At 47.1% G+C, this 17,471-nt stretch overlaps 2 long non-coding RNA genes across 3 annotated transcripts; both read left to right on the forward strand.

Moving 5' to 3' along the window:
• Window positions 1–8,300: 8,300 nt before the first annotated feature.
• LOC121836185 lies at window positions 8,301–11,299 on the forward strand. Of its 2 annotated transcripts, XR_006077819.1 has the most exons (3): window positions 8,301–10,167; window positions 10,901–11,092; window positions 11,175–11,299. It is a non-coding gene; the product is annotated as an uncharacterized LOC121836185 (long non-coding RNA). The 2 variants fall into 2 exon arrangements; XR_006077818.1 differs by lacking the exon at window positions 8,301–10,167 and having other exon boundaries at window positions 10,317–11,092.
• Window positions 11,300–12,834: 1,535 nt separating this feature from the next.
• Window positions 12,835–14,912, forward strand: LOC121836184. Its single transcript, XR_006077817.1, has 4 exons — window positions 12,835–12,883; window positions 13,008–13,078; window positions 13,385–13,603; window positions 14,674–14,912. It is a non-coding gene; the product is annotated as an uncharacterized LOC121836184 (long non-coding RNA).
• Window positions 14,913–17,471: the final 2,559 nt, after the last annotated feature.

Here is a 17,471-nt window from a genome sequence, read left to right on the forward strand (position 1 = left end):
CGGCCGGAGAATGCGAGGTCGCGGCACGGTAGGGCAGAAATGGCGGACGAAAGTGGCAATCCAAAACCGGACGGATGCTCGGACAATCAGTGGTTATGGAAAGGGGAACTTTGAAGGGGAAGAGGAGGGTCTTTCTAGAGGGTGAGAGAGAGTCGGAAGATCATTCAAGCATATAACGTTCAAGGGCAACTCCGGTCCATACTTTCGATTTTGGGATTATGGCTGTTTTTAGCGCAGTTAGCGCCCCTGAGTTGCAAGGTGTAATTTTTTTCTCGTTATTGTGCGTAGTTTTAAAGATATCGACGTCTCAAAGTTTTGTTTGGGGCGCGGCCGACAAAACCGAAACTAGCCGCTCGAGGTTCCGGCAACACTGGAAATCTGCCGCTATGTGGACGTGACGCCAAGATCGTTCTCGTTCAGCGAGTACGCAGTCCAAACGTTGGTCCAAGCGGCACCTGCCTCTGCTATTTATAGTCGTCTAAAGATAGAAGGTAAACTGATTTTGTTTTAATTCTGTATATGTGGTAGTTATCGAGCATATGTAGCAAGAGTTAGTGCGTATACCCAAGAGCTAGCGACTGGAAAACCCGTCAACTCGTTCGGTGGCGTACTCGGCGGCCGCCGCCGCGCGTGCGCTATGCCGCGCCGTACTCGTCGCTTGTATACCCAAAAGCTAGCGACCGGAAAACGAGTGAACTCGTTCGGTGCCGTACTCGGCAGCAGTCGGCGTGCGTGCGGTCTCCCGCATTCATCGCTAGGCCTAAAGTGTCATCGGGGCTCAGACTTGGACGTAGTTCAACTACTCTACTCAAACTACTGTAGTTTAACTACTTTTTCGAGTAAATTGGTAACTTTCAATTACAACTTGATTTGGGTAATTAGTAGTTTAATTTAACTACTTTTTTCAGGTAACTTCTACTCAAATTACTAACTACTTTCGAAATTATATTGCCGCGCGCAGGGTCACAGACTTGTAGAAAGTTCTTGTTTATTCTTGCTGCGGACAAAACTATCTTTGTCCTTGCTTTTGTTGTTCTAGAAAGTGCTTGTTCATTCTCGCCCCGAGCGCGCTACGCTCGAACCTTCTCCGCCGAATCTTCAAGATAGTGACTCACTCTAGATAAGAGGCCGCCCGCGACCTTGTCGAGTCAGTTTCGCCCCAGCGCTCGACTCTGCTGTCTCGCCGACCTCGACGCTCGCGACGCTTTGTTATTATTTTCTATTTTCTTTTTGTTTTGGCACAAGTTCGCCACATTAAACGTTTATTTCTTCTTGTTTATTTCCTGTTTTTTTTTGGTCACCACCCGTGACATTTTGGTGGAGGTGCGGGGTAACCGCATGCCCGTGCAGCGCTCCCCTCCAAGAGCCCGCAGTGCAAGTCCGGTACCAAGCCCAGTGAGAAGACCACTCCCCGCGGAACCCGAAACTTGGACCAGCCGGCGCGTCAAGGGAGAGGATCCTGAATACGGTTTGCTACTGGACAAGCCCGAGCCGAAGAAGACGACGATGGCCGACCAGGCGCAGGCCCCGGCCGCTCCTGCCGTCGTATACCTGCCCGTCGCACCCAAAACTCCGACGCCGTTCCACGGAGACGCACACGAGGACATCGAGGACTGGCTGCAACACTATGAACGGGTGGCTCGCCATAACGGGTGGTCAGCCGAGCACTGCTTGCAGAACCTTTACTTTTCGATGGAAGGAACTGCGAGGCACTGGTTGGAAAACCACGAGGCTTCCTTGACGTCGTGGGAGGTGTGCAAGCAAGAATTGAAGAAGACGTTTGCCTGCCAACACCGACGTGAGAGGGCCGAAGATCTCCTGCGAACAAGGACCCAAGGCCTACATGAGAGCGTCACCAGCTTCGTTGAGGATGTTCTCCGCCTGAGCGCCCGCGCCGATCCTCAGGCTACCGAGGAGAAGAAGCTGCACCACTTGATGAGGGGTGTGAAAAGTGAGATATTCGGCGGCCTCATTCGCAATCCCCCGACAACCGTCGACGGGTTCGTCACGGAGGCGACGAATATGGAACGGGCACTAAAAGCACGCGCCAGACACTACCAGCGACACCCCGGCGTAACCACACTGGCGACATCCGGATCCGACCTTGGCACCACCCTCCCCGGCATCCGTCAAATTATCCGTGAAGTCGTCCAGGAGGAACTCAAGAAGCTCCTGCCCGCTGCAGTACGCCCGGCCTCACTCTCCATCACCGAGGTTGTGCGGGAGGAAGTCCAGAGAACCTTCCAGAAAGAGGCTCCTGTCGTCGTGGCAGTCCCCGAGAAGCCCACGTTGACTTACGCCGCAGTGACTCGACGGCCACCGCCTCCTCCTCGTCGCACCTATGTCGCGCCGCCCCGACGTCAGTCTCCTGCGCCGCAGCACGACCGACACCACGACGACCAGGTCCAGTACGCCTGCCCGGAGCTTCGCGCACCCCGCAAGACCGACGTGTGGCGAACGCCCGACCGACGCCCTCTGTGCTTCCATTGCGGGGAAGCGGACCACACCTACCGCCGATGCCCATACCGACGACTCGGGCTTCGCGGGTTCCACCCGAACGACCCGCGACCCCGTTATGGTGAACGCCCTCGGGAGATCGACGAGTACCTGCGACGACCTCAGTCCCCCGAGCCTACGTCCCGCCGAGAGTTCCGGTCACCGTCGCCACGACGTCCAGCTTCGCCGATGCACCGGCCCCGACGTGAAAGCCTGTCCCCCCTCGCTCCTCGCCGGGGAAACTAGGCGCGGCAACCCCTGGAGGTGGAGTTGCCGAAGACGACCGACGCCAAGATCCTCCACGAACGTCGGAGGGCCCGGGCCCCACTCGAACGCTACCACCCTGCTGGAAATGAGGCGCACATTCACATTGAGGAAGTAGTCAGAATTAATGTGTGCCAATGTGCAGTGTAACACGAATGTGCAAAACCAAGAGTTTTCTCATTGGTGCACATAGGAAGACTGCAGGGAAGCCACAATCTTAGAAAAGGGGCAGTTTTCTGATTGAGGTGAAGCCAACCTTGGGGAAAGAACTCGGGCAAGTTTCTATGAGCACCAATGTGCTCCTATGAGCACATTGGCGCCGATAGCACCAATGTGGTTAAAAAGACATTTTCTCATTCGGGCCATGGGATACATTGCAGGAAAGACAAAATCCGGGGGAAGGGTTACTTCATAAAGCAGGTGAAGCCAACTTTAGGGAGATCTCAAGCAATCTCACCATTTTCTCATTGGTGCTTGTAGAAACCCTACAGGGAAGCTGCAATCCGGGGCAACCAACTTCCAAAGCCAAGTTTGTAGACGATAGCTGGCAGAGTCTATGAAGACCATTAGCACCAATCTGCGTGATGCCTCGTTCGCTTATTACTGCCACTCTAAACACTACAGGGAAGCTGCAGCGTGAAGGCGTTGACAAGTGAAGTCAATCTCTAGAGTCGGCAAGCACTTATTAGGACTAATAGTTTGCTCATTAGTGTCCATACCTTGACGTATTATCACCGACTTGTTATATACTAAATACAAGCTCAATTACCATGCCAAGGCCGCACCAGAGGGTTCCCTCCCCCAGTCGCACAACTATCTATGCTCACTATTATGCCAACCTGAAAATAATTGGTATAATTGGCTTTCGTATGGCACAAGATTTTTTTTTTTTATAGTGCCCCGAGTAGAACTGAAGTCCCAATCGTATGAACATTCAGATTTTCATGCAGGGAACAAACTTGCAGCAGCCTGTAAAGCAGTAGTAGGTACTGGTACACAAGAATATCACAACTGCTCTTTCAAATACAATGCTTTATTTTAACTGGAAGCTGCAACCTTTCACAGTACAAAAGTAAAGCATTTTGCATACAGTAACCCATTGTACGTGTTCTTGTTTAATACAGCCCTAGTCACCTTCATCTTTATGAAAACAGACTTCTCCCAAAGAGCAATTATCCCTACATTATTGCTTAATCATGGTGTCTACCAAACTATTACATGTCAAATTCGCAGACTTTTCTAGGTTTTCTTTTACATGTGAAACTTCAGAACTAGCTACACTTGTAGTTCCGTGCGGCAGGAGGGACGCACATGCCAAGAAAGGCTGACGCCAAAACCATATGGCTGTTTCCCTCTAAACAAAATGCTACATAGATGGCTCTGTTAAGTCAGTGATCATTTTCTCAGATTTAGCTAAGTTTTTCATGATTTCCCTGACTTTTTCAGAAGCTCAAAAGTTCCTTTGCAATTATAGCTTTTTTAGGTTGGTAGACACCCTGCTAATGTCAGTAGGTATGCTTGATTTAGCTGCACCCACCTGCATGGTGCAGAAAGTGTACAGTGCAGGGCAATGTAATTACGGTATGCATTGTCCAGGATTAAAGGCATTTCACATAATGGAACAAGGACAGACACCACAAGTGGTTCTGTCCTCGTCCTTTTGTTACAATATTTCGATCCTGGAGACCAAACACAACAAGCCCCTAAAGAGTCCTCAAGATAGTCTGCACCAACAAGTAGGATACAGTGATGTACATACACTGAGAGTACCAGTGCAGGTGGTGTAGGCAAATCAAACATACCTACTAACATGACATGATGGTTACTCCTTTTCATAATAGTTGGGCAAAAGGCTGGCAAATAACCTGTTGCCTGACCGCATGACAACAAATTTTGACAAGACATTGTCTGCTGAGACAATCCTCACATTCTGCTTAGAATAATACTCATTTACATGGGTCACATGAAGCGTTCTTGACGAGACATACTCTTCAAGAAGTAGCACACAACGGTGAACACCATTTTCCTTGTATACACAGATTTTCAATATTTCTCCACACAACCCGTTTTTCAATTGTACAAAGGAATTATTGCGACGCTTGCATTTACCATATTCTTTAGAGTGCAACAACTCACCTCCTGCAATCACCCTTTTATACACAGTACAGACACTGCCAGGTAAAACAACAGAGCTACCAAAAAAATTGTGGCTACTTCCATGTTTTAAGCCTTTGCCAATAAGGTGGCATTTCTCCACCTCATTTGTATGCACTAAGCGCTTTGACCCAAGCAAGCCCTCACAAAACTCTTGCACTGTTTGTTGCCTGATGTAGCATTTAACGAAGTAGTACACAGAGCGGTACAAAAGATAGCTCTTGGCTACTTGCAGAGGTACTTTTCGTGTCCCTTTTGCTAATTTTAAAAGAAAGCCGTTTGCAGATTCATATGCAAAAGCAGAATGGGCCCATAACGGGCCCCACTCTTTTACGCTTTTCGGCAGATGAGTGAGAAGATGGACGTTATATGTCATTGACGTTTTCGTGTACAACTCTTGCATCCCACAAACAAACTCGGTCAACATAAGGTCGGCATTATTCACATCTGTATGCGTCACAGAGTCCTTGAGCAGAGCATACACACTCTGTGAAAGCAAAGCAAAATGTTTAAGATATTTTCTTGGAAGAATGCCATCCAGGCAAGGAAAAGCATAGTACAACAACCAGCATTTCCACTCCGACGCCTTCCAGAACCGTCGCTCAGAAATGGGCCTTGGCAGTCGAGAAACAGTTTTGGGGGGAAACATCCTTTCTAATCTCTTGTTAATTTTAGCTACAGTCGAGGGCTCTCCAATATAAAACTTTTCACCAACAGACGAGAACCATAGCTCTGCTAGTTGCCGTACCACCCCAAGAAGGACAGCATGCATGTAGTCTGGTACGAACCCAGATACTATCCCAAACTTTGGCATGTTTATCAATGCAGACGGGCCCTTGACACCAAAAATGGTTGTCTTCGTTACAAATGCTTGTTCCATTTCCTTTTCCATTGTCTCATTAGTCCTGTCGGGGTAGCATTCTGGGCCTACAGGGTACTTGACAACATTACCTACGTTCTCACCAGGGTGATAACACCACCCACAAGAATAATAGCCATTGAACTGCATTAACTTTTGCATCGCAGGACGAGCAACGCTGTCTACGCAGCAACAGGTTGCAACGAATTTACTATTAATAAGGGTACCATCAACGTGCTTCCATGTAACTCCTATTGTAGCCAGATGCTTTGCATCATCGACAAACGACTTCAGAAACATATCCATGTTTGGTTCCCCCTTACCATACCACAAGCCTGCCAGCAGCAAATTCTTTTCCCTGGACACTGGTGGTAGTTCATTTAGCATGATATGAATAGGCCACACAGAGGCACGGGAAGATTTGAACACTGGAGCTCCATCAGTGTTAAAAGAAAATGAAAAATTGTTACAGAAAGACAAGAGGCCACCAGGTTTGGAAAGTTCCTGATACAGAGTGCCATCAAAGATGTCTTCAAGACAGGATATATTTTTGTGTTTCTTTTCATTCCTGTATTGAAGTTCCTGGACCAACCCTGGTTGATTTTCCAACATGAACTTTAGTTGTGGTGCAAGGGGTAACATGAGAAAGTAGGGTGAAGTTGTCACTGAAAATTTCTGGTGGCAATGTGGACATGTTGACTGTTGCAAACGTAGCTGCTCTCGGATGCCAACATATCCTAGACAATACTCACAGTACATGTGATACTGCATCATGAGGGAAGGACTGGAAAATGCTTTGTTGAACAGGTACTTTGTACTAGGCAGGATGTCCTTCTGGAACACGACATTGAAGAGCTGTAGGATGTCAACCAAGGCTGACACAGTAGGCCGGTGCTTTGCAAGAAATGACAGCAGAAGAACAAGCACTTCCGCTACGGTCGTTGTTGTACATTTGCAAATTTGAGTAGTCAAGTCAAAACCCTTGACGCTGAATGCTGATGGTGCATCAGAAACATGTTCAGTAGGAGAGCCAGGCTGCTCTCCTTCGCTCTGAATGTCCTTCTCTTCGCACTCTGAGCTCCCCGGAGAGCTAACTGAGAAGCTCGAAAGGCTGTCTGCGCTGCACGGAGACTCGGCCTCCTCACACATACTTTCAGTTTGCGGAATTTCACCCGAGAGCAACACCGGTGACATTTCAGCCAAAGAAATCTCACTCTGTCGAGAAGTTGGCCCACTGCAGTCTGTCTCACTTAGGTGGCCAGTGGTCAAACAAGCCTCAATCCCTTGTCCACAACATGGCGGACCCTATAAAAGAGTGTTTACAGCAACAAATAAAAAAAAGGCAATATACTGTCTCACATCAAATAGCATTGGGCATATCATCAACACCAATGCGAGCAGTATCAGGCACTATATTTTGCAAAAGACCTTCAGAGCGCAACACATGTGCTGGTGCAGCAAACTGTCCTTCGGAAGCCATTTGGCACCATGGTCGCTGACAGGCTGAAGCCACACGGGAAGCTGCGCCCCTCTTCCTCCTCCACCTCCACCTCCACCTCCACCTCCACCTCCACCTCCACCTCCACCCACCCACCCACCCACCCACCCCCTTCACTTCCCCCCCCCCGCCCGCCCCCCCCGCCCGCCCCCCGCCCGCCCCGCCCCCCCCCCCCCCCCCCCCCCCCCCGGCAGCAAAAACTTTCTAGCCTTGATAGCACAAGCATGAATGCGTAACCGAAGCACACTTGTGCTTTGGCGCTTCGGAGGTAACGAGCGTCTACAGGAGGTAGAGCTTCTGCAGCACTCTACCCCACACCAACCAACCGTACATGAGACCCATTTCAGTGCTCAGGAGCAGACATACTCATATCTACAGGGTGAAACAAGGAGACGGCAGGCTCTTTAAATCGACCGGAAAATTCGGTTTCTTAACCTATCGCGCTACGACTTTGTGCAGCGTTGCCCACAGATGGTGCATTTTTTTTTTGTAAAATTTGCAAAGAGCGAACTTACCTGAGGAAAAAGTAAAGAAAGAAAAAGGCTTAGCTCCGACGGAAACTCAGCGACGCCACCGGTCTTCAAACAACACGGCGCCGTTTCGCACGGGACACAAGAGATGGCGCAACGAACGCCGTCAACGAACGAGCATGCGGCGCCGAGTGCCAGCGTCAGCAGACAATCTTTTCGACTCAAAAGCAACACTCGTTCCGCAGGCGGCGACAGTCGCAGAAACAAAAACAGACGCGGTAACAACGAGGAACTGCAGTTCCTTGTCTGCTAAATACGCCGGCTCTCGGCGTCGTCTGCTCGTTCGTTGGAGGCAGTTGGCGTCGCGACCGCTTGCGCCATCTCTTGTCTCCCGTGCGCAACGGCGCCGTGTTTGAAGACCGGTGGCTTCGCTGCGTTTCCATAGGAGCTAAGCCTTTTTCTTTCTTTACTTCTTCCTCAGGTAAGTTCGCTCTTTGCAAATTTTACAAAAAAAAATGCACCATCTGTGGGCAACGCTGCACAAAGTCGTAGCGCGATAGGTTAAGAAACCGAATTTTCCGGTCGATTTAAAGAGCCTGCCGTCTCCTTGTTTCACCCTGTAGATTAAACCAGCAGTCGAGCGGGAAGGCACGTGAAAATTATGTTTCATGCTCTGAAGAACGTGCTCTTGCAGGGCATCCTCCTTCCCCACAAGATGGACCCCATGAAACAGATGCTGTAAAACTATTGCTGCTCGCGAGCCACAATTTCACTAATTAGAAAAGATTTAGAACTTAGTTTAACCGTACACAAATAATCCAACCTTTAAAGGCCTGGATTTGGACCCCTGGAATAGCCTGCACCAACATAATTTGATCCTCTCTGGTGGTGGTGCATAGCCTTTACAGTACTAATTCTACAACCAAAAAACAAGCGTTACCAGCGGGCGGAAACGAGTCGGCGCAGCTTCCAGTGCATTAACGGCACGCTTTCACCACCAGCAAGAAGAGCAGCTTTGACGTCACGTGCAAGCCATGATGGTCCCAGCCGGATTTAAAAAATATAAAGGCCGCACAATAAAAACGTTTTACAGTATTTGACAAAAATTAAGAAAGCTTGAACATGAGAAAGAACGGCACGCACAGTATGAGTTTAGGTTATAGGGACATTATATGTTCGATCGAGTAGCACCACACGTCAATTTCGCGCTTTCTTAAATTTTTTGTCCGTATTCCAAAGATTTCAATCTAAGGCGCCCAAGACGTCTTCGATTTCCAAGACGTCGTCGTCGTCGTTCTTGACATCGTCAAGGCTTTTGAGGTCTTGGGCCGTGTGGGGTCTTACATGATAGAATTTTCTTTCAGATTTTCGTTGCAAGTTTTCCCATACAAGTGCAAGTTTTCCCCTATTTGTGTCCAAAAAGCAAGTTGCAAGTTTTGCCATATTTGTGTTCAAAAAGCGACGAAGCTCGCCCCGGGGCGTTCGCACGCGCACATCGAGCGCCGTCGGGCGAGCTTCATCGCCTATTCGTCAGATATTCGCTCACAAAGCCCAGCCCAGAAGCACTGCAGCAAAGCATAGGAGCCGGAGGTTGGAAGCAGTGGCTCGATACAGAGAAAGACGATAGCGAACGCACACGGTATTTAACAACGAAAGACCATGCATGAAGTAACGCTTGAAATGAACAAACTCACATCTCCACGATTGTGAGACTGCGCAGCTGACTTCTGCTCCAAAGGTCGCGGGGCGCCTTCAGCAAGAATCTGACAACAAAAAGATTTCGTCAATAAAATCTTACGGTTCACCGACTATAAAAGCCTACCTTTTCGGTCTGATGCCACCGAGCACGCGTCGACCGCGGCACGCTCTCTTCGGATAAAGGTGCCAGGTAACGTCGGTATTGCTTCGGCCGCTGCTTACTGGCCATAATGCCGTTTCATATGCAGAAGTTTCGGCAGAATCGGCGTAGCGCTTGTTTGACGAGCAATAATGGCGAAGAATGACGCGGGAAGAGCGGGAAGCGGGATTAGTAGCGGTACAGTGGCTGTAGTAGCGGGATTGGCGGGATGGCTACCCGGGGACCTGGGTACTTCGAAAACGTGAAACGCACGCCATCGCGCCATAAACCGCATTGTAAACAAAACCATCTTTACAGTCTATAGTGCTAATAACAACGTCCTGAACTAAATATAATTCTAAGTTGTAAAATGAAACTTAATTTTTTTTTATTAGAGTTATCCTTCTCTTCTGTATTTGCCATGGGTGTTAGGTGGCCGTCTCGCCATATGGCCAGCCGGAGTCGGCGCGCGGTTTCAGTTGGGCCGGTTGAGCCAGTTGAGCTGCTAGTTTTGGTTGCATCACCTGCTGCGTATGAGCTTTCAGTTGCTGAAAAGACCGCAGGACATCTATTCCTACAGGAAGAAAGGGTAAGATTTTATTGCAGTAAAATATAGTTCAACAGCAGTTTGCGCCGGCGCATGGTTGGATCGGCGAAACGAAACTGCGATTCAGGCAGCAGTTTGCGCCGGCGCATGGTTGGATCGGCGAAACGAAACTGCGTTGCACGCGTTTTTTTTTTTCTCTCACTTCTTTTTCGTCTTCTTCTTCTTCTTCTTTCATATTTATATATAAAGCGAAAAGAGTACGTTTTATCGAAGTGTGGTTTAGAGAAATGCGATGTGTGCACGGCGGGAACCTACACTTGCAAGCAAACCTTGCTACGCGCGCTCGCTGTCGCTCGAAGGAATGTTAATCTCAAGTTCGAGCACGCACCTACAAGGGTTCATCGCTGAGTACTCGGCAAGCTAGGCTGATGAATCAGAGAAACATCGGAAGCAGCATGCCGGGGGTTGCCATCTTCTCGAAACCGAGTTTCGACTTTCGAGGCAGCTCGAAGAAACTGTTTTCGCTAAAACTGCGTTCGTTAGAACGAGCTTCTCTAGACCGCACGCTGTCACGGTTGATTAAGGCGTATAATTAATATAAAAATATTAATCGGGAATTGGTGTAGTCTCGTCTTGCCTTGGTGCTTTGTTTGTGTAATAAATTACCTCGCTGATCAGCCACATTTTCTCCACCACATGCGGATGTGACGGTTGGAATTGTTTGAACATAATGCGATTACTTCACATTAAATTCGATTGTATTCTTTTCTTACAGAGATGAATTTCGCATATGTGCAATATTTTACTGGAACAGCACGACCTAAGACTATCATCAGTACATCTGCAATTAAAAACTTTGAACCGAGAAGTGAGGATGACTACAAGAAGGGTCACCTCTATGATGCTTTGTTGACTCCAGACGGAGGGGAGCCGGGCTGTTTTAAAGCCCAAATACTACTTTTGGCAGGTGATATATATCAATGCAGTTCCTCACAGCAGCACACCAGAGGAGACTTGCCCTATATGTTATTGTGTGTACCACTTTGCAGACTCAAAGTCGTCGATCGAGGAGAGGATCAAAAGGGGCAAGAGGATCCCTCTACCTAAAGTCCTTGACCAGGTTGTTGAGCACAGCAGTTCGGAAGACGACCAAGCAGCTCTTCGGGTCGAAATGGCAAGCATTTTGTTGCTGCTTATCCTTTTAGAACTATCATAGAACCCCTCCGGTGCCTTCACATAATATGTACAAATGAGCTGTGTTGCCACGAAAAATTATTTACACTATGAAATAAAAGACTAAATGTCACTACAAGTGGTAACTGAATAAAACAATAGCCTTAACAGGTAAATACAGATTAAAGTATGAAAATTGATACTTCACAAAAAAAACTGATTTTAGCTGGTTTCTGGTTGAAATTAAAATTATATTGTTTTTCCATTTAGTCTGTTCGGTTTTTTGGTACTGTAGTTCATTATTTATTCCCCCATATAGTTTTAAAGCACACCTTGGAAGATTACAAATTTTCTGTAATATTCAGAGAAATGAGGTTAAGTATGACTGATACATCTTGTCTAGTGTAAAACAATATATAACAATTTTTGTTCTTTTTCTCTATTAAGAAAAACGAAAAGGTAATAGGTATGTATGTGAATGTTGTCCTTATAATTATTGTGATTGGTTGACATTAGAACCGTTTATTAGACAGTGTTGCAATTGCACTTTTAAATGGAGCTATTATTAAAGCCTTGCCGAATTTGAACAATTTATAAAAGGCTACAAGTTTTTAGATATAAATTTTGCCTTTCATGGCTTGACTGAAAACCCGCAAGCCAGACCAAAACGACTATGTGAGCGCAACATAACGCGCTCCTTCCAGTATGCAGTTTTTTAACCAGGACACAAAAGGCGTAATTTCAGCTCTGAATATCTAAAAGCTTGTTGCCCTTTTGCAGATTGTTTCAATTCGATAGTACCCTAACAATGGTTTGCTTAACTACAATTGCAACATAGCCCCAAACAGTTAATTTACAGATTTTCGTTAATTAGTCAACATACTAGTGATGTTTCTCAAAGGCTTGATAAGCCGAGTGCAGTAATGCAGTGAGAATAGCACCCAGACAATCCGTCACCTGATTTTCTTTCTAAAATTTCATTTAAGAAACTGCATAATTGAGTTTTACACAAAAATTACTAATTTTCTATATAATTTGCTGTGATTGAAAACATAAATTGTATTTGAAGAAATCCTTATTGCAATTATATACTAAATTTTTCTTTGGCAGAGCAAAGAAATGTTGGTGTAAATTACAATTATTATTTTGACAAGAGTGTCCATGAAAATGTGACCGCCAATGAAATCAAAAGATGCTGGAGCTTTCCCTACATGGTGCTTGTAATAGTGCAGGCTCAGCAGAAATTGAATCGTACAAGAGAAGCAACAGCAAAGATGAAGCAAATAATTTCAGAAAAGTTGTCTCAGAAGCGCAAGAACCCACTTTTCCCAAAGGCTCGGAGTGCCAAGCATGCCAGGTACGAAAGCCACAGTGATACAGACAGTGGGGATGATGGTGCTGTTGTTCCCAAAAAGTTGTACGACGATCTCCATCAGAAGTATCTTGCCCTAAAAAAAAACTACAAGGGAACTTAAGGAAGACGTTGAAAAGATGCGGACAAGAGAGGCCAAAAACACAGACATTCTGGATGTGATCCTTGAGGGTGTAAACAGCATCAAATCAAAGCTCGAGAGCACTGGAGCAGGTGCGTATCTCTTTCCTTCTGAAGCATGAATTTTACAAAAAAAAAAAAAAAAAAGCCTAAGACAACCATGGTGATTTAAAATGTTTAACTTAGTTTTTTTTTTTCTTTTTTTTGCGCCGTCAAGGATGCTCAATAAATGCAAACACCAAGCATGATATCGTGAAGAAGGCTAAACTCAGAACTGACGGAAGAACGGTAAGCTGATGCAGCAAATTTTTTATAGCCTGTGGTTGCCGTTTTAGTTTTTTTAATATTTTGACAAAGTACTGGAAAGGACAAAATTATAAAGAAGCCACAAGCTAGATTTATATCTGCTCTTAAAATCTGCAATTAGAAAATGGCCGATCAATGTTTTAAGATTGTGGTCATGAAATAAAGCTGGCTTGAACTGTCGGTTAATTTGAAGTTTGTGTACTTGCTGTCATTTCCAACAGCTTCGTAGGATTACAAATGAAGCCTTTATTGTTTTTATTTATATCCATTGCTCTGCTTCATTTGCAGGTCTGTGTAAATGACAGTGTTACCCTTAGTTTGGACCAATGGGTCGCCTGTCAGCGACAAAAAAAGAGTCCAAGTTTGTGAGGAGTCTGGCTACTGCCATATGGGGACGCAATATTTTGAAAAATCGATCTACGAGTGGCAAGGTGTCTAACCGTTTGATAAATGATGGAGGTGCTGCGAAGCCACCACTGACTCCAACAAAACTTAATGTGCTAGAAGGTGAGTAGCTTGTAGTTTACGGCACTTTCCGTGTTTACTCCGTTTTATCACTAACTGATTACATTCAACAGGGCCGCCATATTTCTCATGACCTGACTACAAGGTGAAGAAGAAGCAACAGATTAATATAACCAACAAATGGAGATTTTGGAGATGTTACTAAAAAAAATACTACACGAAATAATGTGCAGCGTATCGAACCTTTTGAACATTTATTTTTACCTGTTTGGTATATTATATTTCACAGTAGTGCACTAGATTTTTTTCGGTAAAAGTTGCATGCATTTAACTAGGCATCTTTTAAATATGCAGGGCATTTTTTCTTCCATAATTTTTACATGGGTGGATAACCATCACCTGTATTGACTAACTAACCAAAACCTGTTAAAAAATGGTTTAATGGGCATGTTGCAATTGGTGGTTGACTGTGGAGCAACTACCGAGGATATGCTGTACAGATAGTGACGAGATGACTAAAACAACTGTCACTTTTCTATGGACCATTATCGGCAAAACTTCCCAGATTCTTTTTGGTGCGCAGTTCTTGAGTTAGGCAACGAAAAAGAAAATTTTAACAATGAACGTTTCAAAGCGACAAATTTTTACGAATTGTCGAAATTGGGTTAGCCTGTAATAATGGCTATTTTGGGGGGCCCCCATGAGGCCCGCCACCCCCCCCCCCCCCCCGAAATCTTACATTTTGTTGGGACCTCCTCTCCCCCCTCCCCCTCATGCATCAATTTGTCATGGGCGCCCCCCCCCCCCCCAAAACAAAATCCTGGCTACGTGCCTGATTGCAACATGCCTCATTAAACCACTAAATAAAAAGTTCATTGCCATATATTTGTAATTTGTCGACATATTCTGACAGTTATCCAGCCGTCTATGTCCGTCATGCCCACAAATATAAACTAAAGGATAGACGTATCTCATTTTTTTTATTTATATAAAAGATAAAAAGATATCTGCATACTGCAAGATTAAAATTACCCCACACTTAGGTTGTTTTAAATATTACAAATTTCTCTGTCAAAATTATGCAGAGTTTAATAGTTGCATTTTTTTTCCAGCATGCTATGAGGACTGGCTACGTGAACATGGCGCCAGTGGCGATGTGTTGGCTGAGCGGATGGCAGCAATGACCACACACATAAACAGCGCCGTACGTGACCTGGGCCGTGACGTGCGGCATGCGCTAGGTACTGACCAAGAATAACGGACCAAGTGTCTCTGGAACTATGCTTGTCAAGGACGACGCTTCCTATGTTTCCACATGTATTATTTCAGAAAAGTAAAATTTGTGTTTCAACACTGGAGTGTCTCTCACTTCGCCGCAAGGTAGGTTTGCTGTAGCTGTTTTTTAGTGTGCTTGCCGCATTAAAAGCAGCTACAGTAGACCTTTCCCGCGATATTTTCTGCCATTGAAATAATATTAAAAATTCAATGAGCATAACATACAAATCCCTTAAAATTTCACATTACTGCTGCTGGATTTTCACTTCTTCAGCTCATTGATGCTTATTCGTTTCTATCCTGCATTCTCATTCAAAACGATTGAATCCTCCTTACAAAGCACATAACCGCTCATGGCAGTCTGCCTATTTTGCTCATTCGGGCACATTCATTTTCGCACCGAAATACATATCCATTTTGTCTCATTTTCTATATTCAGCTTGTGGGTTTCTAGGGTAATTTCACATTCAAGTTTCATCGGGTTGCTCATTCATGCACATTGGTTTTGGTGCAAAAATGAATGAGATTTTAGCTCTTTTTTCCAGCAGGGCAGAGATCGAAACCACGCCCCTGCAACGGTGTCCAATAACCTAAACGTCGTCATCGACGGCCACGACGCATCAGCGCTCGTGGACACTGGAGCAGACTACTCAGTTTTGAGTGGGAGGCTCTTCCGCCGCCTTCGAAAAGTCACGACGCCGTGGGATGGACTTCAGATACGAACCGCCGGAGGGCACCTCATCACACCGGTCGGGAGATGCACTGCTCGCGTCGAGATCCACGGTGAGACGTGCCCTGTCAAGTTCGTCGTTCTGCAAGACTGTTCGAGGGACGTTATCCTCGGAATGGACTTTCTCTGCGAGTATGACGCCGTCATCGACCTCGGAGCAAACCGGCTGACGCTTCGAAAACCTGCTCCACCACAGGAGGACCCCAAAGTGACGTCATCCGCGGTACGAGTCCTCGCAAACCACGTGAACCTACCGCCGCTGTCAAGTGTTTTCGTACCCGTCAGGGTCGATAAAACTTTCTGCGGCGACGTTTTGCTCGAAGGAAGCCTCCAGTTGCTTCTAGGAAGAGGGATCGGCATCGCAAGAGGCGTCACGAAGCTCCAAGACGGACGCACTGTCGCACTCGTAACGAACTTCCGACAGGAGGCCCAGCACCTTAAGAGAGGCACCACCGTAGGCCACGCCGAGGAACTCCCGGACGCAGCCGCAATCGCCGGAATATCAGAAGACCTCTCTTCGTGGCCACCTAAGACAACGCCGCCTTCGCAGTTTGACATCGACCCAACCCTGCCTACCCCACAACGAAGACAACTCAGTGACCTTCTCGCCGAGTTCAATGAGTGCTTCTCTACGTCGTCAAAGGTGCGCCAAACGACCGTTGCGAAACATCGAATTGTCACTGAAGACAACGCGCTTCCTGTTCATCGGTCACCGTACCGTGTTTCCGTGAAAGAGAGAGAAGTCATCCAGAAGCAGGTCCAAGAAATGCTCGATGACGACATTGTCCAGCCCTCAAGCAGCCCGTGGGCTTCACCGGTAGTCCTGGTGAAAAAGAAAGACGGGACTCTTCGGTTCTGCGTGGACTATCGCCGACTAAACGCCGCAACGAAAAAGGACGTCTACCCGCTGCCACGCATCGACGACACTCTGGATCGGCTGCGCCATGCCCGATACTTTTCGTCGATGGACCTGAAGATTGGGTACTGGCAGATCGAGGTCGACGAACGGGATCGTGAGAAGACTGCCTTCGTCACGCCGGACGGACTGTACGAATTTAAAGTGATGCCGTTCGGACTGTGCACAGCACCGGCGACGTTCCAGCGCGTGATGGACACCGTTCTTTCCGGCTTGAAATGGCAAAGCTGCCTCGTCTATCTCGACGACGTCGTGGTATTCGCAAGCGACTTTGACGAGCACCTGAGACGTTTGCGAGCCGTGCTACAGGCTATCCAGAATGCTGGACTGACACTAAAGCCGTCAAAATGTCGGTTCGCTTACGGCGAGCTCTCATTCCTGGGCCGTGTCGTGAGTGCTCAGGGTGTAAGCCCTGATCCTTCTAAGACATCTGCTGTTGCAGAATTTCCCAAGCCATCAGACAAGAAAGCCGTAAGAAGATTTCTTGGACTGTGCGCTTACGACAGGCGTTTTGTTCGCGATTTTGCCAAGATTTCTGCACCGCTCACGCATCTGACCAAGGACGACGTGAACTTCCAGTGGGGGGAGGAGCAAGAACAAGCGTTCAACGAACTGAGGGAAAGACTCCAGTCGCCCCCTATCCTCGGACACTTCGATCCATCAGCGGAAACGGAAGTTCACACGGACGCCAGCAACGCCGGACTCGGCGCGGTACTCGTCCAAAGACAAGACGGAGCAGAGAGGGTGATCGCCTACGCAAGCCGGGCACTGTCCAAGGCAGAGAAAAATTAGTCGACGACCAACAAGGAATGTCTCGCTGTCATCTGGGCGTTAACCAAGTTCCGCCCGTACCTGTACGGGATACCGTTTCGCGTTGTCACGGACCACCACGCTCTCTGTTGGCTCGCCAACCTCAAGGACCCGTCAGGACGCCTCGCTCGCTGGAGTCTGCGACTGCAAGAATTCGACGTGACCATTGTGCATAAGTC

The sequence above is a fragment of the Ixodes scapularis genome, unplaced genomic scaffold (genome assembly GCF_016920785.2).
Source record: "Ixodes scapularis isolate PalLabHiFi unplaced genomic scaffold, ASM1692078v2 PGA_scaffold1__304_contigs__length_218370807, whole genome shotgun sequence".
Classification (NCBI taxonomy): Eukaryota; Metazoa; Arthropoda; class Arachnida; order Ixodida; family Ixodidae; genus Ixodes; species Ixodes scapularis.